Source organism: Electrophorus electricus, chromosome 15 (assembly GCF_013358815.1).
Source record: "Electrophorus electricus isolate fEleEle1 chromosome 15, fEleEle1.pri, whole genome shotgun sequence".
In the NCBI taxonomy this organism is placed as follows: domain Eukaryota; kingdom Metazoa; phylum Chordata; class Actinopteri; order Gymnotiformes; family Gymnotidae; genus Electrophorus; species Electrophorus electricus.
This window is the reverse complement of record NC_049549.1, coordinates 19,125,001-19,150,239: the sequence shown is the minus strand read 5'-3', so window position 1 is coordinate 19,150,239 and position 25,239 is coordinate 19,125,001. Positions and strand designations below refer to the sequence as shown.

General features: G+C 37.7%; 1 protein-coding gene across 3 annotated transcripts in view; it reads right to left on the bottom strand.

Moving 5' to 3' along the window:
• zgc:172282 (leucine-rich repeat and fibronectin type III domain-containing protein 1-like protein) overlaps positions 1 to 25,239 on the bottom strand; it is a 146,252-nt gene that overhangs the window by 42,914 nt on the left and 78,099 nt on the right. For all 3 annotated transcript variants that reach the window (XM_035534147.1, XM_035534146.1, XM_027017558.2), the window contains one exon: positions 14,831 to 14,986. The gene's annotated coding sequence lies outside the window, so the exon portion shown is untranslated. The remainder of the gene's footprint in view (positions 1 to 14,830; positions 14,987 to 25,239) is intronic.

The following is a 25,239-nucleotide window of genomic DNA, read 5'->3' as shown; positions in this document are numbered from 1 at the left end:
TAGTCGAAAGCACGCTTTGTGTTGTTTCTGGAATGTTACACCATCAATGACCTTTGGCTCCAAGTTGCTGTTATAAGGTGATACTGCTGCTATACCCTTCAGTTTCAGGTGCAGATTCTCCCCTCTTTATGAGCTCTAGCTTCTAGCACTTACTGAAATGTATTGCAATATACCCAGTCTGACCACATGTTTTATAAACCAATAAAACAATGTGCTCACTGCTCCTGAAACACCTTTTAGATTGTCTAAAAAGTAAAACATGAGAAATATTTTAACATATCAGAAGGAAAATGGGCTATGAATAAGCATCATATATTAACAGATCTCTACTGCACACCATAACGTTAACTCACTTTGCTGTCATAGATAATAGCAATGCAAACACACACTGAACAATTTTAGCAGACAAGAATGCCTCAGCATGTCTTAACTAGGACTTAAATGATCAACATTTTCACACAAATTAAGCTGTCATGCAATGCATGGAGAATCCACCCCCTGAATCTGGCTTGTCAGGCATTTTGAATTTCAGTGAGTTTAAATTTTCCCATACTTTTAAAGTGTTCCAATCTCTAAATTTGTAGTGAAGTTACAGTATCCAAAACACTACTGCTCATCAACAGAGTTCATAACACCATTTCTGTGTCTCAAGTGCTTGGGTTTAGAACTTAAAGTGGGATGTTGTCTGTGGGACGTTGACGTGGGATGTTGACATGATCATAGACTAATATGCCTTTTGTTTGTTTGGGGTATTTATTGAAGCTGGCATGTAATATTGATGCCTTTCCTCTTCATAAATTTCCACAAGAGATTTTGAAAAGCTTCTTATTAGCATATATAAAGTGTGTATTGCTTTATAGAACATTATGCCAAACAAAAAGGAATCTGGTGGAAAATGTGATTCCTGTTACAAAATGTCATTGCGATTAACCATGATGTTCCAACGACAGTATAGAGGGCTGCTGCACAATTAGAGCAAAACCATGAAGGACTTAAGCCAAGGTGTGAAGCTGTGAACTGTAATGTGCAAGCTCAAGATTATAGGGTTAGGGTTATACACGCAGGTGTTTGGGGTATTGTACATCCTATCTTTTTGCTTCCTGTTTTACCACCACAATAGGAATAGGTAGGTTCTTACAATTCTGTGAACAGGGACACTAGGTCATCGTATAAGCATTTATGTCCTTGAAATTTTCACTGAAAGAGATCTCTGATGTAATCTTCAAAGGGAAGGTCTGTATCCAAGAAGCAAAACCAAATCAAAAAGGCCTTTTAGTGCCCTTGTAACCAGTTCACTGACACTGACATAACAAGAATGAATGACTGAATAAATGAAAATACATTAAAAAATGAATAAAAAATATGAGGAAAAAATAGTTTCCATTCTGACTGAAAACCTCACTGTATTTGAAAAGCATGTCAAAGTTTCATCATAGACAACAGAAACATCAACTTTCTCGTAACAGTCATCACAAAGGAAAATTTTACCTGCTGTTCAAAATTCTAACAATCCCTAAGACATAGTTAAGCAACCCACAACTTTACTTTCATATGGAAAAAATAAAATAAACAAATGCCTTTGATAAATGATGATGATACAGGAAATTATCTGATGTTTGACACAGGAAATAATATTTTATTGACAGGAAATGCAGACCATTGCACTGCACACCACTGTTCACGGCACACTATCAAAAGGGAGTGAAAGGAACCCAGGGGTTCCCAGAGGTTATTTACCCAAAGGAGTCTTCTGAGCTTTGTGGCCATGCTCAAAGAAAATTCCCTGACCCTGGAGCTCTGTGCAGGCACAATGGAGACAGATTACCAACTGCAGGCTCAAGGCCCCAGGGGAAACTATGTCAAATTGATCTGAGGTTCCTTTCTTGCTAGGCAATGGAGTAATAAAATGAAATGGTAACCTTGGACTTTTCGTGACAGTCACAATCTTTTTTAGAATGGTAATGAATTTTGCATCAGCTATGGACACACAATTTGGTAGATTGTACCATGTGATTTCTAAGAGTTGCATTTACATTATAATTATTTTAATTGATTTTGTCTGGCAGATTTTGTTGGATTGTGATGTGCATTAAAATTTTCTGTACACCCGTGTGTACAGAAGTGGAAAAGTGGAAGACTTTAATCACCAAAATGATGTACTGCCATGAGACATTTGGCATCAGTTGGGGAGTTGATGTCATATTTGTCTGTCAATCACTGTACAATTATACAGCAAAGGTCATAGTGTCCCTTAACTAAAATCCCGCATAAGGACTAATTTGACAGAGCCCCAATGGAACCTATTTAAAGAAACAGTGTTTAAATCAGTCTGACTCAAACTAGCAAGGAAAAAACTAGAAGAGAAGGAGACACATGCTTATTAGAGGAAAAATCTTCAGCCTCCAGCAGTCATCCTTCATGGGTGCAATTATTCTTATTAGCTCATGTTGCTATGACAATACAAAAAGGGGACTAAATTATTCATGTCACATTATGTGGTACTTTATGATAACAGATGCCCTCTGTGCTTGCTATATCTAATCTAAGCTTTGGAAGACATAAAAGGTCTATATGAGGATATTATGACAGTGAATTATTCTACATGAAGTAACACCTGCCCTGTTCTTATCTGGACACAACTGAAATCTTTATGCTCAAATCAAACTTTGGCCATAGAACCACTCTCACTCTTTCACCAGGGCACACACATCCATTACAATTTGTTTGTGCCAGTGCACTAGATAAATTTTATAAATTGGACATAGAACAGATACAAAGAAGTCAGGTATTCCTAGCAGGTATGAAGGTATTTTTTGATTCTGCATTTTGAATAACTGTGATAAACTGGCTGTCAAATGATGCTAAAGGAGGCAACAGAATAGTAACTGATTAAACAGTCAAATGAAACCATTTCTAAGCAGAAGGTTGTGCTAAGATGTGCACTGTTATGTCAGCTGACCCTAACCCAACAACTTCTGTATTATGAGCAGACTATGATTGTTCTATTTTGTTGAAGAAAGCCAGCAATAACAAGACATAATTTCATGCAAATTGATGAATGATGAAATGTAGTGCAAAAGTTAACACATTTTATGTATACAATATACATTCTACACCATACCCATTTACTGACTCAGGATTCAGTAATGATGCAGATCATTATTATCAAGCAGTCACTTAACTAAATGAACAAGACCACAACGAGCTCCGCACAAATAACATGAGCAACTTGGCTTTGGAATCCTCACATTCAAGAATTCTGACTTAAGTAGAAATGATAATAACTGAAATCTTATTAGCTTTCATCTTTATTTTTCTTTCACTAAAAGAAAAAGGAAAGTTAAATTAGGGTACAACTCCAGGAGATACAATAGAATGAGACATAAATCTCAGATGATGAAAATATCTTATGTGAAACATAATGTTACCTCACATCAACTTCTATACTACTACTGGTTTCACATTGTGAACATAAGTGTTAATTCTGACTCACCAATAGTCCAACACTAATTCTGATTCACCACTATGCCAACACTTGATTACACTTAATTACTGTTTCACTTACATCTAGTGGGATTTGGATTAATTTCCCTTCTGACTAGCAAAGATGTTATAAAGATGACTTGGAAGCAATGGATATTGTATGATAGATGTGTCTGACACTGGTGTGAAGGTGTGTTTTGAAATAAACACCTTCCTCCCACAAACACACAGGGTTGATTCCACTATGGTGCCACAGTAGATCAAAGCATTACTGGTTGTTTCCCAAAAGGCATGGTTAGGAAAGGTCAGGTGTTATTCTTTGATTACCAAATAATAATTCTAAAGAAACAGGTAATATACAAGCATAAATCTTAAATAAGAAACTGGATTAAATACCAAATATCAACTGAAACTGACAAAGGACATATTGAAAATGTTTCTTGTAATTAGCAGATCATGTAAGTGAAGTGAATAAAAATGAATAGTTTAAAACTAGCATCTCATACACTTCTAAAGGCCACTTTATTATCACAAAATGTCTGGCTTTAGGAAGCCAATTAAGGCAGTGTCTCCCAGGCACAGGAGCTGAAAGCTCACATGCAGGAGCCCAGCATGCCACTGTCCCTCTGGGCTACTCTCTCTGAAGAGATAAGACAAACTGTTAAAAGAGATATCTGGCCCTTTTCAATGTGGGCTTTATGCTCCTGGTTTCTGAATATGAGCTTGTTTTATCCTAGCAATAACTCCATTACTGTAATTATGACTGACTCAATTTGGCCAAATTAATTTTAATATTATGAAAGCCTGAAACTGAAATAAAGGATGAAATACTGTTAAAGGACCCCATGAAAGATTGAGAGCTCTCTTCTCTTAGTTCTGCACATATTTTACATTTAGCATTTAGCATTTGTTTTACAGTAACAACCATCTAAGCATTTCGTATTATTCCTTCTAGAACCAAAATTAAAAACATTTTGATTGAAACAGTTTCATAGAGTCCAAATGATACTTTGTAACCCATTTGGCCAATATGTTTCTCAATAGTTAAAGAGATGGATGCACTCACCACACACTTTAAGCCCACTTTTAAAGAAACACCCACTTTATAAGTAACACGGATTTTATAAGAAACATCCAATTAATGAGAACTGTTCATGTTATAAGAAAACGTACTTTATAAAGACACTTTATAAGAAACAGCTACTTTATTAAATAACTTACAGGTGCAATTTGTAAGTGCACAATTATGCATCATAGACCATCTGTTAACAATCACAATTTGTCAGTCACTCTTCAACGACTGGCCAAAGAACCACTGCTAACAGGAGTGATATACTGTTCTCAGGACAACAATGGCACTGCCATTATATTAGCAGGTTAGTGGGGGGTAGTGGCTGCTATCTGTGTCAAACTAAATATATCCAGAAGTCATGTGGTCAGAACCTGGCCACTGATGAGTAGGAGAATGCCTAAAACAAACTGTGTATGGTGACAGATGGCCTGTATATTCTAACTCTACACCCACAATGTGCTTTTAATATATAGATTTTTCCTGTAATGTGGATAGTGAATATAAAATTGTTGGACCCATCTGGCACCATGATGCTGAATGGCCTGGCCTAAAGCCACTGGCTTTCTGACCCCTCCCTTTCTTCTTAGGTTTCATAAACATACAGATTACAATACAAGAACCTCCTCCCAGCCTGGTTATACTTCAAGGAACTGTGACCATAAATTCCATCAGACTTAAAAACTTACCAGGACAACCAACTTTTCTTATCATATCATCACATTTCTCATGTTCACACACATGTTTCTTGTCCCATGGCTTCACAAAGTAATAACTGTCAAATGGTAATCAGCTAGTACTGGATGGTTATCTTAATATAATATTCAAATTGTGATGTTCTATTATTTGATGTGTACATTGTTTCACTATTCTTTTTTATCACTAGTTTCTTATTAATTTGACTTATTCATCACTGATTAGGATAAATAAGTGAAAGTAATAAGGAACTAGTAATAAAAAGGAATACTTGTACTTCTATGTACTTGTATGTTGCTTATCCCATGTTTACTGTAAACAAATAATTTCTAATTGTGTTAACTAGAAATCTTAAATGAACCAATTAGACAAACTATATTAAAGTTAGTAGTTTGTAACTTCAAGAAAAGTAAAGGAATTGAATTGACTATCCTATTGCATCACCCATCCTAGGTGTGATACTGTGTTTACAAAGCTTCATTCATTCTAAGACCTGAGGTAGAAATTGGTAGTAAATGCATGATTTCCTTTTGTGTAATAGATGTGTGGTCATCATCTCTGTCATCATCAACAAATCCATATTTTCTGGACATGTGCCAACTGCATTCCAAACTGCCAGAAAGTCACACTCAATGGCTCCAACGTTACTAATTACAGACCTGTATTACTTCTCTCTTTCCTCTCCAAAGCCCTTGATTTAGCAGTTTAGAATCAATTGTCTCTTTTCCTCACTTAGAACCAGCTGTATGATCCCAATCAGTCTGACTACAAACAGGCACATTCAACAAAAACAGCCCTCATTGCAGTGGTGGAGAAAATTCATGCTGCTAAAGCTGCCAAAGTGTCATCTCTTTTGATTCTTCTAGACCTTTTGGTAGCATTTCATACAGAAAGCCACAAAATTCTCCTCTCTGTTCTCTCCAGGCTTGGTTTGACTGGCTCTGTATGGAAATGGTTTCAGTCCTATCTGGAGGGACGGTCCTATCAGGTAACATGGAGAGGATCCACATTCAAACAATGTAGACTCTCCACTGGTGTTCCACAGGGCTCAGTATTAGGCGTGCTTCTCTTCTCTTTGTATACTCATTCTCTTGGTGATGCAATATCTTCTCATGGTTTCTCCTACCACTGCTATGCCGATGACAATTATTTCTTTCTTTTCCACCCTCTTACACGCAGGTCTCCTGACGTATCTCAGCATGCATGACTGACATTGCATCATGGATAACAACCCACCACTTGAAGCTCAACCCCAGTAAAACCGAGCTTCTGCACATCCCAGGTACTCCCAACTCTTACCATGACCTCACAGTTTCCTTCAAGAACACGTTACTCCACTGCTTCGCTCCCTTTATTGGCTTCCAGTAGCTGCCAATGATTCAGATTTAAAACCTTGATGCATGCCTACAAAGCAAAAAATGGATCATCACCTTCATACATGAGATCAATGGACAAAGCCCGATCAGTACCTCAAGTACAGCTTGGCTAGAAATACCATGCTTCAAGTCTCATGGCAGACAAGCATTGAGAATATTTTCTGTCCTGGCTCCTAGATGGAGGAATGAATTTCTGCTTGCTGTCTGGACAGCAGAGACCCTTGCAGTCTTCAAATGTAGACTATCTATTTTTGGAATATTTAAATGACCACTGACCCTGCTCCTACATTGACTAACTGATTCTAGCACTTATTGTAGGGTATTGTTTATTACAATGATGTTGGCTAACAAACTCTAGTACTTATTGTTTATTACACTTATAATTGTCTAAGATAGAACTTATGCATTTTTTACTTCTGTGCATCAGCATTGATCCCTGTATTTCCACAGTATTCTAGATCATTGGTATATTGGACTCTAACCTACTCTACTGACTAGGATGTATTCTATGAGTAAATGACAAAGCACTTTTGTAAGTCGCTCTGAATAAGAGCATCTGCTAAATGCTGTAAATTTGCCTTTACATTTACATTTACGGCATTTAGCAGATGCTCTTATCCAGAGTGACTTACAAAAGTGCTTTGTCATTTAGTCATAGAATATATCCTAGAACAGTACAGTAGGTTAGAGTCCAACATACCAATGAACTAGAATACTGTAGAATACAGGGATCAATGCTGATACCTAGAAGTAAAAATTGCATAAGGTATATCTTAAATAATGAAAAGTGCAATAAACAATAAGTGCTAGAGTTTGTTAAACAACATAAACAATACCCTACAATAAGTATTAATTTAGTCAGTCAATAGAGGCGTTCATTCCACCATCTTGAAGCCAGGATAGAAAATGGTCTCAATGCTTGTCATTCATGAGACCCGGAGCAAGGTATTTCTGAGCCGTACTTGAAGTTCGACGTACTCGAGGTACGGATCATGCTTTTACCACTGACCTCATGTATGCAGGGGCTTTGTAGGCAAACTTTTAAATCTGATGCATGCAGCTACTGGGAGCCAATGAAGGGAGCGCAGCAGTGGAGTAACATGTGAACTTCGGAAGACTGAAGACCAGACATGCTGCTGCATTCTGGAAAAGTTGTAGAGGTTTGATGACTCTTAGAGGAAGACCAGCAAATAGTGAGTTGCAGTAGTCTAGTTTTGAGATCACAAGAGACTGCACAAGCACCTGGGTAGCTTCCTGTGAGAGAAAGGGCCGAATCCTACGTATGTTGCAAAGGAGGAATCTGCAAGACCAGGTTAGATTAAAACATGAGTTGATAATGACAAGTGGTTGTCCAAAGTTATGCCCAGGCTAGGGGCAGCTTCGGATGGTGATACCAGGGCGTTCTCGAAGGAACCTGTGAGGTCATGGTAAGGGTTGGGAGTACCTGGGATGAACAGAAGCATGGTTTTACTGGGGTTGAGATTCAAGTGGTGGGCTGTCAGACATGACGTAATGTCAGTCAAGCATGCTGAGGTAAATGTAAATGTAAATGGTGAATCTTAATAGAATGTCCTACAGGAATTATATTCCCCCATTGTGAAACAAAGGCTATTGAATATGCATGAACCAAGGCATGTCCTTTCCCCAACATATACCCGACAAATTTGCCCCCCTTCTCAGTCTGAATGTGAAGTGTGAAGCAGAAAGAAGCATAAGACATGCAGGGAAGGGAGTTCTGTGGGTGCCCTGTCCTTCACTTCTTCTTCACTGAAGAGAAGTTATGACTCAAACCTAAAAAAAAAAGTCAATAATCTTTTAAGTCAATAGCCTCTCACAAGGCAGTTAGAATAGACTCAAATGTGATATTACCCTATTTTATTCTTTATATTAGATTTCATTTGTTGGTTCTGCTTAATTTCTTTATTATATATATTCTTTATAGAGTTTGCTCATCACATCTTACATCATGCAAGCTTACCTTGCTGTTTTGATTGTGACTGAAGTTTCATTGTATGGCCGGTGATAAACCATACCAGATTCATCATCAAAAGCAAGATGCATGACCACTGATACTCAAACCTCTTACTTCTGAAGGGCCTATCCACAAAGGGCTAGGGCTCTCTAACCCCGAAAATGCAATCTCATGGATCAAGAAGCCTTGTGGTCTTTTCGTCATCAACGTACATCACTCATACCATGTCAAGCTAGCAATACAATCTCTCAGTGCCCCCAGATGTTTTGACATGGTCAAGCTGAATAAGTCATAAGGATAAGCATTACATCTTTTATGTTATCAGTTGGTATCAATGCTAATGCTACTGTTTATATATCAAAATTAGATCAGTAACTTTTTCCTCCCCTCTGTGATGCAGCCTCCTCAATCCTATAATTAGTTCTCCCTCCAGCTGTTTCACAAATTTCTCCTTCTCTTTCCTGTTATACTTTTAGTCATGCTCTCTCTCACCACAAATCTTGTTTGGCTAATAGGTTTACTTTGTTGTCTGTTTGTTGGGTTTGATAAGTAGACTGACTGGTTGATCATCTCACGGGTTAAAGTTTTTCTTTTATTCTATTCTTTCTTTTCTTTTATTGTTTAGCTACAAATCCAGTTTGTGTTAATTTGCTACATTTCTTATACCATAGTGATTTTATAAAACTCAATAATGAAGAATGACCTCTGGTCAATCTATTTTTATGCACGTTCACTTATCTCTGTTTATTCAATAAATATGTTCTAGTTATAACTCTTGAGTCACGAATGATGAATAGACTGAATGAGACTGAATACTCAAATTAATTCAGGGTGGTGCCCAATTAACCCAATCAACTATGATTGACAATTTATTAAAGTGTTAGGGTTAGGGTTAGTTTTAGAGTTAGGATTAGGGTTAGGATTACGATTAGGTAGGTTTTGTGAATTTACAATGGCAATGCTCACCACAGTTGATGTGGACAAGCAAGAAGCCAAGGGTAAGGCAATGGCTTTTTAAGCACCGCTATTGTTTCCATTGATTACTGCTTTTCAGTTTTCCCTGATTAAGTCAATAACTAGTGAGGACCAGGCTGCAATGTAGGCATAGGACTCAGGTATGTTCTCTGGACTTATCTAGGACGTGTCTGTCTTTTATTTATCTATCTATCTATTTATTTATTTATTTATATTATAATTTATTTGTATATTTGTCTTAGGGTTATCCATTTGAGGGCTTCAGATTGGTGTATTATGGGGAGATGAGAGAAGTGCACTTCCCTGTATGGGCCTTTTACTTTACTCCCCCATTACAAGGGGTTTGGAAAGTGTGTCTCTCTCCATGTGCCTGTGTTTGGCTTAATGGGAGGTAGAGAATTGTATTTTAGGGGATCACAGTATTGTGCTTAGGGGTTTGTATCAAGGGATCATTTTACTTAGTGTATGAGCAATTTGTAGGACACATTATCAGTAGTTTACCTCAGAATTATCGGCTGTTTCGGCCTTTTAAACACTAGACACCCTTCTCTGAGGCGGCCCACCCGGGGTTGACCAGTCCCAAGCACGTGTCCTAGTTAACAAACTCATGGCTATCCTGGACAATACTTCACACCTCCTCCATAATCTATTGGCTAGACAGTGGTGCACTTTTAGTCAGACTCATTCAGCTCCGCTGTAGTAAGGAGCGGTACAGGAGATCATTCGTACCAACTGCGATCACACTGTACAATTCTTCTTCTTTGTGTTGGGACACTACTGAGTGGTTTTGAGCAATAGATAATCGTACTTATTATTAATATCCACTCTGTTGTTATTCTCTTCTGCATTTACTGCACAATCGTATATACACACCTAACTGAATGTTTGTATTGTTTGTATTGCACTGTCACTTCACCTGTTAGACTGTAAACAGTGAATTACCGGAATGATTGGACACCTTACCATTCTTACACTTTGCACAAGACATACATACTATATCTTTGTATCTTAGTTCTTATTACATATCTTATTTTTATACATTGTGTTTTTGTTTTTGTTTTTTTGTTTTATCTGCTTTTTTGCACTGTTGCCTTTTTTGTGCCTTCAGCTACTGAAATATGTCAACTTCCCCCTGGGATTAATAAAGTGATATCTCTCTCTCTCTCTCTCTCTCTCTCTCTCTCTCTCTCTCTCTCTCTCTCTAATATGTCCAGTCAAGGTTCAGTTTCAGGGCCATGAAGCTGTTTGTTTTCCTGTTTTTAATGACAAAATCAACAAAGCAATTGCTTTCTCAAAAGTGGCCTTAAAAGATGATCAAATTACAGACTCTAGTTCTTCCGTTGGGAGCTGAGTAAGCCACTATTTCATTGTTTTAAAATTACAGAATATTTCTCAGTCTAAAATAACAGTGTATCTTTCAGTGTAAAGCACTGTAAGTAATAAGCTTGAGGTAGATGTACTGGAAAAATGTTTACTTTGCAAACACAGCCCAGCAGATGCAGCAGACACAGCACTGTTCATCGAGAAGTCTAGAGGTGGCCAAGATGCCACTCGTAGCCTGTAAATACACAGCAGTCATTTGGAAACGCTTAAAGTAGGACACTGTATATCCCTACAGGAATAAAAAGGAATTGCTGGAGGGCTCTTTTTTTTTACTGGTTAGTTGTAGCTGAAAATGCAGTCAATAAACCTATTACAACATGACACCCCCATCTGACACAGGTTGCATAGGGCAATGAAACATTATGGGGTAAATTAAATTTAAATTCATATTAATGAATCCAATTAAATTGTTGACTCTAGAGTCATAGGATTAATATATCTAGAGCTATATGATTAATATATAATATATGAATATATTAATATATAATTGTTATGTTAATCGTTATGTTATTTTTTCATAGAAATGTATAGATAAATCTTTTTGTTCTGCCAGCTCAAAAGCAAAAGACTTTTTAAAGGCTAAGACATCATAAATGAAACAATTTCCTAAGGAAATAAATGGTGGGGATCATAAATTGATAATAAATAATTGTTATTAACAAGATTATGTATTATATTATTCACGGATTATCTAATATTATTATACATTTACCATAACATGTTATAGACAAGCCTCTTAAGCAGTAAGCAGGTGCTTTCCATTAACTCTCTGAGCACAGAGAAGACACAGTAGACACAGGGGGTAAGGACACAGAAAATATGGGAGTTTACTGAAACACTAACAATAGCAGCTACATGTGCACAGCACATAGATGTGAACATTAAAATGCACAGAAATGGCACAGAGGTTTTAGTACACACCTAAGGCTTGCCAAAGACTAAAGAACAGTGCAGAGTATATATAGTGCAGTCTGCCAGTAACCTCAGATATGTACACTGGCTGGAAGCCCCCAAGGAGTGAGTTAGGAGAAACTGAACTAGCTGACATATGGCTGCAATTCAGAAAATGCCTCAATCTATCATTAAACTTTCCTAACACTGTATAATGTAGACTGTAAGTGTCTATCCAAATGTGTATCAGTAGCAGTTCAACAGCCAAATGCAGTGGTCTTATTATACTACCAACCACCTGAACAAGATGCATGCCTGTGATATTTTAAACCACACAAACATACCTCTGTTATTATACAAACATACCTATGTTACTGTACAAACTTACTTCTGTTACAATATAAATATAACTCTTTATATAAAAATACCTTTGTTACAGTAACAAAATACCACTGTTACTGTACAAGCATACCTCTGTTATTGTACAAACATACTTCTGTTACTATACAAAAATAACTGTTATTGCACATACCTCTGTTAAACATACTATTACTCTGTTACTGTTCATACTTATTGTAAGTAGTATAGTGTTACTGCATTCACTTAGTGTATATATGTTAGCTTTCACCCACAATGTACACAACATTTTTCTATTTACATTTTATTCATGTAATATTTTTCTATTATTTAATTGTTGATATTACCATGAACACTTAATGTAAATAGCATGATATTACAGTGTACACTTAGGGCCCTATTTACATGGGTGTCCTAACACTCTTTTTTAATACATATTGGCAATGGTACTCTATGCTGTTAGTTTTAAGATCTTGCATTTAGTGTACACAGTAATAACATCAGCCATTTATTTCAGTTCAGATGTAACTGATCTCAGTTATATCAGTCAGCACCAGAATAATGCAGTAATCCTGTCAGTTTGTTTCAGTCAAACAGTTGTTCTTAAATCACTGATGTACACATTCACAAGCTTTAATGTTCATTCTGGCTTCTCAGAAGTAACATTTGTTGTACACATTTCCAGTGTTTAACCAGACTTAACTGGTGCATAATATTTCCAGAGTGAGCTTAACCATAAGGAACAAATACAAAGCAAGTGAAATTTTCATGTCCTTAAGAAACCAACATTCACTGACTCCCTTCTCCACTGCCACGTGGTTGCAAGAGAGAAAATAAATTCAGCAGTGCATGATGGAGTACTGCTGTCCAGACCAGTCCAGTCTGACACTAACGTCTCTCAGCTGGTGGGAGTGTAGTATCAGCTCGCTTTCCCAGCACTACAGGCACAATGCCTCTCAAATGGGTGGCTATCCTGCTGCACCAGCTGCCACTAGCATCGTCATCTCTCCTCCTCCGCAGAGACGCTCTGTCATGTGTGTGTGTGTATGTGTGAAATGCTCAGTGGTAGCTGCATAGCATGGGTGACCTCAAACAGCCCACTGCTCTATGCCAGCTGACTGTGTTAATAAGACTCATGAGTTCTGGCAAGTTCTTGTCAGATGTAACGTGAGATGGGGAAGGATTCAACTACCCACCATTATCCTCCCATTCCTCTACCCATCACTGCTTCCAGAACAGCAAAAACATTAGACCTGCTATGAATTATCCTTAAAATCTGTTGTCTTTTTCAGCTATCTTTGTAGGGAAGATTTTTAAATTAAGCTTTTTTTTTTTTTTTTAAATCTATTTGGGGGTCAGACTTATGCCCTCAGAATGTGATCACCATATCAAAAACAACTGAGCATCATTAAAGTCAGTACTTCATAAAGCTGTTCTTGAAAATTGCCTTTACAATCTTTGTAGAGGTACAAGAAAACTATTCACATCAATCTATCTCAAGCTTTTCTGACCTCTTCTAAGTCTGATGTAACTTCTACAGTTCTGAAACTCTTTGGGCTGGGACAATAACCCACAGGCTCTGTGCAATCAGCTCTGCAGAATCTGGTTCTTTGAGGAGTTAATGGAGCTTTCACCTCACATTACTTCATGGAAGATATTGGTAGGTTGTGTCAGGTCAGTTTTCCACAAGACACTACAGAATTCTTGGCTCTAGCTATTTTTTTCTGACAGGAGAAGTTAGCCACTAACCATCACTGTGACCTTACCTGGACAGAACCAGCTTCGTAACACCTTACTGCAAGAATAATCTCATAGCAGCAGGCCAGTGAAGGGAATAATTACATGTTCCTTTCACATTATATAACACAAATAGCAAGGAATGTTTTTTTTTGGCTGAGGATAAGAGCATAGTTAGCACAGCTTTTGAGGCTTCATGTAAAACCATGCAAAACCAAAGAGAAACCAAAAATATGCTTTAAAAAATGTAACAGGTTTACATTAAATCCACTTAGAGTTATAAACTTACTTAATATATACTTAGAGAATATAAATCCAGTTTAATATTCACATATTTACAGGTCAGTATTTACATATATACATTTCTTATACATCTTAACTTTTGCTTTTTTAAAAATATTTTAAATATTTTTACATTTGCCTAAAATCATCCTGTGAGTCAAACCAAATATGACTCATTCATGAGGTTTCCCATTGCTTGTTCTTGTTTCACACAAAACTCTTTCCTTGAGTAGTGTCCTAATTTATTAAAGCATTAATAAAATCTTTTAATATTTAAGAAATAGTGCTTGTGTAGAAGTTGGAAGTCAGACAGATGGTCAAAATATCAGCTAACACTTTTCAGCAACCTTTCATTCTCATTTCTCACTGAATAAATTTGACAGCTTCCATTTCACCATATGTAGCATCAGTCGTCCCACACCCAGCAGCTCAATTTATGCATTACGTTTGTTACAGTGCCATCTAGCCTGAATTTACAGATGACTGCCGTGCGTGGATAGCAACACCACAGTGAAGTTCAGAGATGAGGGTGGGTGTTGCTGAATCCAGACATCAGTGACAATCTCATTATAGCTGACTACATCAACATTACAGTACAGGCACACCTACCTCAATGTGGATTGGCTGGAAAAACTCATGTGTTGTGAAGATGGAGACCCAGGCAGCTACATGTGGGTGTGCAGGCTGACTGAAAAGTGCAGAGGTGCGCAGAAGGAGGAGAGCACAGGTAAGGCACTGCCCTGCTGGGGGTGGAGCTCCATCCACCTGTGGAGAAAGAAAGGGAGAGACATTAGCATAACCCTGGCAATGTGGCTCTTACTGTCTGTACAGGGACTCTGGGGTAAAAGACAAAACCAGGAAAAATGTGAGTTCCAAGAGCTGGGGAATTATTCTGAACAAAGGAAAGGGGACTTACAATCTGTTCTAGAAGTTTCACATACATTTGATATTCTGACCACCACCTCTTGATAATCTGGGAACCAGTGTATCGATTTTTGTTTCAGAAAAGTCAATGTAGCTGTTTCAGATATTCCAGAGTTTTTTTTTTAAATCACTTCTTAACTGGTCAGCTTTTTTGGGTTCTGCCATATCCTGTCATTTCCTGTAATGTCCTGTATAGTAATCATAGTAGTTCTTCATTGCAGCCTTTTATTTGCACATTGAGAAGTGACCATGGCCATAGAGCAATGTACAAAATCCGTAATGACTCCTAAACTAGCCCAACACCATGCATCTTTAATATAGCATGGAATGTGCCTGTTGGTATTTAGAGTGTGTGTGCATGTATGTGTGTGTGTGTGTGTGTGTGTGTGTGTGTGTGTGTGTGTGTGTGTGTGTGTGTGTGTGTGTGTGTGTGTGTGTGTGTGTGTGTGTGTGTGTGTGTACGTGTGTGTGTGCATGTGTATGTGTTTGTGTGTGTGGTGTGTGTGTGTGGGTGCATGTGCATATGTGTGCACGTGTATGTGAGTGTGTGTGTTGTGGCAGCCTTTGGGAATGGAGCCAATGAGAGAATGTTATACACCTCTTCGCTGACTTGTTTGGTTTAATCTGAATATTTTAAGTATTTTATATATTTTATAATATTTTTAAGTTGAATGTTCTTAATGTAGTGTTGTTTGGTTTATAAATGTGTTCCACTCCTTGCGTGTGTCTGTCTTCCCCCCCCCCTCCATTTTCCCTGTTAGTTTCTCTTCCCTTTTCTGCTTGTTCTGTGAGTCTTTTTAAAGACTAAGCTATTGAATAAAAGAGCTATTTTTCGAACAGAAATGGCATATTCTGGTACGACTTCCATGCCGATGCCACAGTACTCTCAGAGGACCTGATCTTATTTGTATTTCTACCTGACAAAATCCATATGCAGACAGAAAACAGTCTGGAGTCATTTTAAAAATGCTCTCATTCACCTTAGAAACAAAGAAAACAAACAAAATAAACAAAGTAATACTATTTTAATTTGGTACAGATTTGGATTATGACCCATTAGTGGCTGTAATTTTTACTGTAATTATGAAAAATTATTTTACTGTAATTACTGGCTTTAATGTTTTGACCAATCTCTGTCTCTCTCAACTTTACCGTCTGCTCCATTTCAACTATGTAATTTAGACATTAACTTAGACATTAATTTAGACATTAATTTAGACATTAATACCCATTTCTGGGACAGAAGCTAAGCAAGAAAAAAAGTATGTAGATTTATGATGATTCATACGAAATAATTAGTTTTTGCATTTTGTTCCCTGTATAAAATCTGCATGTGTTTTCTGTTTAAAATGTGTATATATTAAAACATGTATATATTTGTTTATGTCCAACACTGATATTAATCATATGCACAACTATATCATACATATCATACATATATCTTTTTAATAACCACAGCACTTTGTGTGCTGACTTAATAGAATTGCAGTCTAACAATGCCACACTCTCTCATAAAGCCTGATGCAGAGTCCCAGTGAGGCCCTGGTTCTGACTACCTCAACCCGACTATACACTGCACTGCCCATGCTAACTCCTGAGCAAAGTAAATGGGCCACAGCCAAAATTGCATTGCAAATTGTAAATTGCAATTACACCCAGACATGAGTTAGTTAGAATTTTAACACTTAAATATTTTCGTGCTTTTCTTGAGATGCAATAATATAAGTGGGTTTCCCTGTGCCTTATGGAAGCATATCAGTGCCAAAGTGGAAATGAAAATGTAATACGCAAAAGGGCAATGTAATCCTAAGTCTGAATTTAAATATTTAAAGATTTTAATATTCCACTAATACTTGCAATTTTGCGGTCTTGGTACACAGCTTTCCCACCAACAGTGACAAGCAAACGGGGCACAGGTCTCATCATTGTTGTTTTTAGTTCTTGTTAATTTTTCTGCCTAATGATTGGTTGTCAGGACCACTCCATTTAATTTTGGGTTTAGCCCATCATCTGCCCAGGAGTGTACATTCAAGTCTGTGTTAGCATGTGAGGTCATGATCATGAGCCCAGCTGCCTGAAGCTGAACAGGACTTTCTTTGTAGATCGTGCAGCCTGGTCTGCGCCATGGCCTCTGCACAGCTGTGCTACCTTCTTTGTTCTGATGAACAGCTAAAGACAAAGAAGCAAAGAGCTGCAGCCAATAGGGTAGCAGGCATGTATCATTGGCCACATACATGACAGATACTGAAGGTTTGAAACAGAGCTTCCTCACTTTTTACATTTTATTTTAGTTTTTTTCCCTAGTTAAAGATCAGAGGTATGTGTGACTTGATTTTCTTTGGACAAAGAAGTAACCTAATTTATCATGGTTACTGCAACATGTAAAATATTTAGTTTAGTCCAGTGAAGATTGTAACCTGTGCACTCAACTGCCAGCATGTGGGATCATCAGGAATTTCATCAGAATTAATGCATGCTTTGCAGAATATGATATAAAATTCCATTATGTCATAAAGTGGACAAATGGAAATGTGCATCATGTAATGATGGGAGTAAGCAGTAATTGGCTAGTGAACATGGTCCTTGAGTTTCTCAGAGGGAGTCTAAGTGAGGGCAGAGTGAGTGTAACAGAGAGCGCATTAAGCAGCGGTAATGATCCCAGCTTGACTTTGATATTCAGAGGCAAGTCGTGCCCACCCACGCAGGAGGGCCAGGCTGGGGACGCTGTGTGCTGCTGCATTTCTGGAGTTCACTCTCCACTAAGTGTTCTGAGAAGATTCAGCTCTATCTTCAAACTACTTCATTAGAGACTTGAATCAGTTGACACAAGAGTTAGGGGAGGAGAGAGTGAAGTTTACCTGTGTCATTTGAGTGTGTGTGTGTGTGTGTGTGTGTGTAAGAGAGAGAGAGAGAGAGAGAGAGAGAGAGAGAGAGAGAGAGAGAGTGAATGAGAGAGACAGACTACCATAAAAATGTATACTTGTTAAATATACTGAATATCTAGGTAAAAAAAAATGTAAACAGGAAAACTGCGTATAATGCCTCTTAGTGGTCATATAAAATATTCAATTCTCTGTCTCACCGCCCTTGCGGTGCACATGGTGATTAATTTTCAGGATACATCATTAGTTAATATTCCTCTCAACACTCCAGTCCATACCAGTAACCAGTAGTGAAGAGTGTTAGCCACTAATAATGAAACTATACAGGAAAAGTGGGAAGGATTCGAATTGGTGTGCACAGAGCCTTTGAATAAAATCTTGACTGTAGACCACAGAGAGGACCCAGTGTGATTACAGACCAGAGAGAGGATCCAGTGTGATTACAGACCAGAGAGAGGATCCAGTGTGATTACAGACCAGAGAGAAGAACCAGTGTGATTATAGACCAGAGAGAGGATCAAGTGTGATTATGGACCAGAGAGAGGATCCCGTCTGTCCTTGCAGGTTACCAATGTTTTTTTTAAAAAATAAATAATAATAAAAAAAAACAGTAAAAAAAACCAACACATGATAACTAAATTACCATAAACCTGGAATGTAACTGTCAGTCTACTTTATTGTATGAGAAAGGAACTTTAAAGCGAAGTCCTAAACAAGTGTTTAGCACATTTCAGTCTAAGATGATTCTGATGTTGAAGCAACATCAGCATCCTCTGCTTATACTGATAATCAGTGTTATTACTTTTAGGTTTGTTTGTTTGTTTATTTGTTGCAAAATGCACCTCTGGAACACCCACAAAAGTAGTCCATGACAGTAATTGGCCAACTTGTGCTATCTTAGTCAAACTGCAACCAGGCATAACTGAACTCCCTCTCCACATAGATAATTATGTGCTCTATATTTATTTAGTACCCTGTTTGCCCGACTGCCTGGGTCTTTGTGTGTTAGAGCTCTATTCTTTACCACACAGTGATTGTTAAATGTTCTTCATAAAAACAAAACAAAATAAAAATATATCAATAAATAAAAATCCTCTGTACTGCAGGGAGAAAATAAACATGTTCCTTCTGTGGTGATTTCATGTGAAGGGTTGAAAAGCCGATAAGTGGTTGTGTCTCCTGGTGGCAGTGCAGAATGTAGCAGTACCACCGTAGGGGTGACCAGGAAGACTTTGCCTAGTCATTCACTTCAGGCAAAAAGGTAGAATGTCTGTCCCAAAACACAAAACATACACAGATTCATTCAAAGAACATCCCAACCTGACTTCCAGGCACATGGTTCCACTCCAGACATTTTCTTGGTTTTCTCCTACTGAAAATAAAACATTATTTTTCTTCATTGATTTGCTTGGTTGCTTTTATGCTCTGAGGCAGTCTTTGTTTTACTGTTATTTTTACTCCAAACTGACTTGTCTGTCAGTTCTCTGGAATTGGACAGACTGTTTGCCCGCACTCCCTTCAGCCATGGTTATTCCAAGGAGACAATCCACCGGACCTTTGGAGAGCTCAGACAGCAGGGAAAGACAAGGCACTAGGGTGGAACTGTAATCCAATCCATCCCAAAATCGATTGAGAACTCACATAAAAGTCTTTCATTGGCCTGCATTTTGTACATATCAATCTCACCGTCTGTTTCTTTAGTCTCATAGCTACAAAACAAAAATAATCACATAAAACATCATAGAAATCATAAGAAGTGAGATTGATTTTATAGGATTCCAAATTAATGAAAAAAATAACCTCTAAGTTTGCCTTGGATCCAGCCTTAACCAATCATAACTTTCCTTATGAATTGAATTGTGTGAATTATTTTGAATTTACAATATTGAGGACATACTGACAAGGCTTAGAGTAAGGGTTAGGGTTAAGGTTAATGTTCTATGGTGGCAGTGTTTGGTACTTATGCCACTGTCTTAGTGCAGTGTGAACTTCAGTCACTAGGCTAGACAAGAAAACAAGTGTAGTAGTCTCAGCATGTAACAGGAAAAACTACACCGAGGTCTCAATGACTTTCTGCCAACCTAATAACTCTTTTCATTTTCCTCCTTTTGGGTGATGAAGAAAGAAAATAGGACAGATTATTTGAGTGTTTTGTGCATATGAGTGTACATACCTGTGCATATGTGTATGTGTGTGCGCACATGCATGCATGTGTATCTCTCAACGGAAGTAGAGTTTTTCTAGAAACCCTAGCCTCTGTTCAGTCACTGTGCCACTTACACCAGGTGTAGCTCAGAGTAAAACTGAGCACAGCACAGTGTGCTTCTGCTGAGAGGCTTGTTACGGATGTATTATTTTACTTTCTGTGGGAGGGAGAAGTAGTCTGTCACAGCCAGTCACTGACAGTCACAGCCAGTCGCTGACAGTCACAGCCAATCACTGACAGTCACAGCCAATCACTGACAGTCACAGCCAGTCGCTGACAGTCACAGCCAGTCACTGACAGGTCTTTGGCAGAAAAGTCAATGATGTTTTGGTTTACATGCACATTAGCTGTAAAAATAGTAAATAAAAATATCTGTACATTGCAATTTAAAATGTTAATAGCATTACAAATAATTGTTTTAATTATTTTGCAGTGTACATTTATTTTATTTTTTATCTTCCCAAGCATTACACAGTAGTAAGAGTTTCAAAAGGACACTTAATTTGATGAATTAGATTCAGCTAAATTTGTTGACCATTATTTTAATGTTTGCTATTACATAACTACAAAAGACACTTGAAAGCTTAACTGGGGGAGGCAGTACTGTCCTGCATGAGACATGACCTACACCAAGGCTTATCCCCTCTGTGCATGCTCCATGTATGAAAAGAGCAATTAGTTTTTCCTCTGTGGTGTTAAATAGCTTTTATTTTAACCTTGGTATCGCCTTTGGCACTAAAATGCCCACAACAGCATTCAACCACATCAGAGCTGAACAATCTCCAAATCTGTTTTAATAAAGTGTCAGTGTGAGAACAATAAGAAAGTGGACACTTCTTTGCAAATGAACAGACCAGTAGAGATGAACAAGGCATGCTAAGCAGGAATAAAACCTTGCAATTACCAAGAAAACATATGGCCAAAGCTAAGTTAAAACCAACACCATAAAGCCATGCTTCAGGATTTGTAAGCAGAATTCTAGCAAATGCCTTCTTCCTGTTTCTAACAAGACCCGCGAAGCTCCACTATGTCATATTATTTTTGTTGTTGTTATTGATGTCATAGTAATTACATTTTTGTTGTTGTTTTGGCATAGGCCTTATCACTACAGATATAAATCCAAGTAGGGTGAAAGTGAAAAAAAAGAAAGAAAATGAATTAAATCTGGGAAGTTCATATAGGACAACACATTTCTATTTGCTTCCAATTGTCTTTTTTTACAATTCTTTCCCCATCATTAGAACTTCTCTTTTCATTAGCCTGGTATTCTCAATTCTCCAATTTCACTCACTTGTTGTAAATTAAATCCCCCACTCCTTCCAGGAAAGTATCTCATCATGAGGTAGTGCTTTATATCCCTAGGGTGATATCGGAGGGTTAGGATGACTTAGCTCATAAGAGTATGAAATTATTGCTATTTGTGAATGTAAATAGGTCATACTATATGACTATGAGCCCAGCTTTTATAGAGGCTAACGCTGCTTAAAGTTACATTTGTTTTTTCCTAATTAGGTTAATCTTGCTCTTATGACAACCTTATCTACATATACAAAGTCTGTAGTGTGAATGCTATTCCAAAGTCCTGTAAATGATGGATTTATTATAGAGTGTAGGGTGTAGAGAAGGGTGTAGGTTAGGGTGTACGGTAGGGTGTAGGGTGTAGAGAAGAGTGTAGAGAAGGGTGTAGGGTAGAGTGTAGGGTAGAGTGTAGGGTAGGGTGTAGAGAAGAGTGTAGGGTAGAGTGTATGTTAGCTAACCCTAACCCTAACCAAAGCTAGTTAGCTAGCGAAAGCTATCCTTTGAGCAGAAGCCTTTGCTTTGGGTTCTTCTAAGGTTGTCCACATAGCTGTGCTGAAATGTTGATTGGTAATGTTTGTACTTGTAGATAGATATACTGTTGAACTGTCTTGGAGTAACCGACTCTAAGCAGACCTACATAAGATGACATAGAATCATAATTCTAAATGCAAAACAAGTGTTAGCTCTGGTTACATGCATATTAATGACAGGAAAATTTGAAGCTAGTCAATACTATGTTATTTTGCAGTGAAGTCTATGTAATTATAGCCATTTGTGTCTTAGTCTATATTTTAGTTTTTATCATGACACAAAACATTAAAATCTACCATTCCATCAGCATATGTGAACGTGACTTATCTGGTACATGAACTTCAGAATTATTTGCATTGTCATCTTCACCAGTAATTTTGAAAATGTACAGTATGTATGTAGTTATTATTCCAGTTTTTGCTCCTTGCACCATTGTTCTCAGCTATGTTTAAGGAGTGTAGCATGCTGTGACCCTGTGTTCCTATGCTTAGCTCTCAAGCATGGTAGTGACATGGTAGTGACATGATAATGACATGGTAGTGACATGATAGTCACATGGTAATGACATGGCAATGACATGGCAGTGACATGATAATGACATGCAGTGACATGGTAATGGAATGATAGTGACATGGCAGTTACATGGTAATGACATAGTAATAACATGATAGTGACATGTAATAATGATATGGTAATGACATGGCAGTGATATGGTAATGACCTGATAGTGGCATGGTAATGGAATGGTAGTGGCATGGTAATGGAATGGTAATGGTGTGGCAGTGGCTTGGTAGAGACTTGTTTGTGGGTGTCTAGCTGGTACACATTTTTCAGTCGCAGCAGTGTTTATCGGGTTTATTAGGTTTGGTACAGGTTTGGTACAAGTATATATATATATATATATATACTTAGATACATTTGTCAATTTCCTTGTCTTTGCTCGCTATGAGTGAGCTTGTGAGCTTGAATCACTTGAGGTGCTCTCATAGCAGTGAATGCACCTGTGATTACTGACTGCAGTAGACTGACAGTCACCCACTACTGTGACTCAGTCTGTGAGGTTGAAGTGTAAACGACCTAGCAGCCCACCTACATACTGCACACTGACTTGGGTTTTAAGTAGCAGTAAAATGAAAAAATTTTATAAAAAGCAAACCTAATGCACCATATGGATTAGACTAAAGGAAGTTACTTTTCTTAAAGTTCATTTGTTAAGATTTGTAAATATTGTAAGAAATGTGGATGGAAATGTATTCAAAACTTTTTACTACTTTATTCAAAACTGTAAATATTATTCAATGGTACCTGGCATGCATCTCTGCATTGTTTCTAAAATGTATTTCAAAACAAATGCCACAGACTAAATAATGGGACACTGTTACTAATACTTTTAGGTTGTATTCAGAAAAAGTCTTAATTTATGGATCCTACTAATGCCTTGTAAGAAAGACCAAGAATCTCCCGTTGATTGAAACTCATGCCTGATTATTGAGTTACAGAGTTGGATGTGTTGGGACAGACAGAACTGCTCTTACATTGTCATTCGGCAGCTTTTTGCCAACTGACCGCACCGCACGCTGTGGATATCCACGCTGTGGATACAATCTTCCAACAGTGTCCTATACATGGGACTCATTAACAGGGATTTTAAAGTCCAATCTGAATGCATTGTGCATTGTAATCTGTTTTCAGGCTCAGATATATAGGGTAAATGTAGATGTGAAATGTGGTATAGTCGAAACTTGCTGGATTTTAGTACTGGAGAATTCATGCATTATATTGCATAGCATCCTAAACTCCTCTAAAGCAATGGAGCTGAAGAATACAATCACCTTATGAGATGTTGTTCCAGAGTCATCAATGTAAATAGGTATACAACTGAGTGCACCACTCTGTGCTTTAAATTGTAATAGTATATCATTGCTGAGTTATTATGAAATCAAATCATACTCCACAGAATGAATCAGCTCCTTCTGTCTCATGATCCTCAAAAGTATGGTGATACAGAAATGCCAGTATAGCATATAGGAGGTGTCTGTATAAAATATAATTTGACTGGGTGCAGCAGAAATACAGAGTCAAAATCAAAAATAGCAGGCAGGATCAGTACACAACAACAGAGAGAATACTGCCAAATCTGACAGGGGAGCATCTGAAATGTACAAAGTTCATACAGAGAATCCCAGGGGTCAAAACAGCAGATAAACACCTCAGAAACACCCACAATGAAATGACAAGATACTGATATTTGTAAGATACTGACATATTCATAGCCATGCTGACTACTGGGAAGTGAATGTGTGTGGGTGGTGTTAGTGGTCAGATGTCAGCGGAGTGCTGGTAGGTGGGTTGAGAGGAGGGGCATGGAAGAAAATAGAAGTTATGAGACAGAAGTTATGTAGTGACACAAATTTAAAAATATTTTTAAAAAGGCTTGTTTAAAATTCCATTTCCATATTCCCTAACAGTCATGAAAAGTTACATGCAGGCACCAACCATAGACAGAAAATCAATAAACATATATTGTTTTGATCTTTGAATGGTTCAATAATTGGCATACTGTCTTGTTGTTTTACTGTCCTCAGAAAAACACAGACAAGTGAAGGCAATTATGTTATCCCTGCAATCCATTTTTCTTTCAAACTAAATAGTTGTCAACAAGTGGCACAGCCAGAAATGTGCTTAAGGGCTTTCCACTTCATTTAATGAGCAGATTGATATTTGTTGTACTTACATAGCAGGATTCAGAGCCAGTAGAAACACAGGGTTTGAGCTGGTCCTTTTCTAGAGTACAGTAACATGATGTCTCACCATCACTGTCTGCACACTACTGCACCCCTGACACTCCCACACCACTCCTGAGCTAGAATAATTAGTCGAAAGTGACAACCGTTTATCTGAGTAGCTCTTGGTGTTTGCTAAAATCAACGTTTAAAGGTCTGTCTCCTTTTTATTGTGCAAAAGTAGAAATGTGGGTTTGTGATCTTAAAATATTTCAGAAATGGGGGGTTCCAGAATAGTGTAGTGTAGAGTAGTGTAGAGTAGTGCAGTGTAGAGTAGTGTAGTGTAGTGTAGTGTAGTTTAGTGTAGAGTAGTGTAGTGTAGAGCAGTGGGTAACAGTGTAGCTGCCTCACAGTGAAGGTTTCCAGCCCTGGATCTTAACCATTATAATCGCT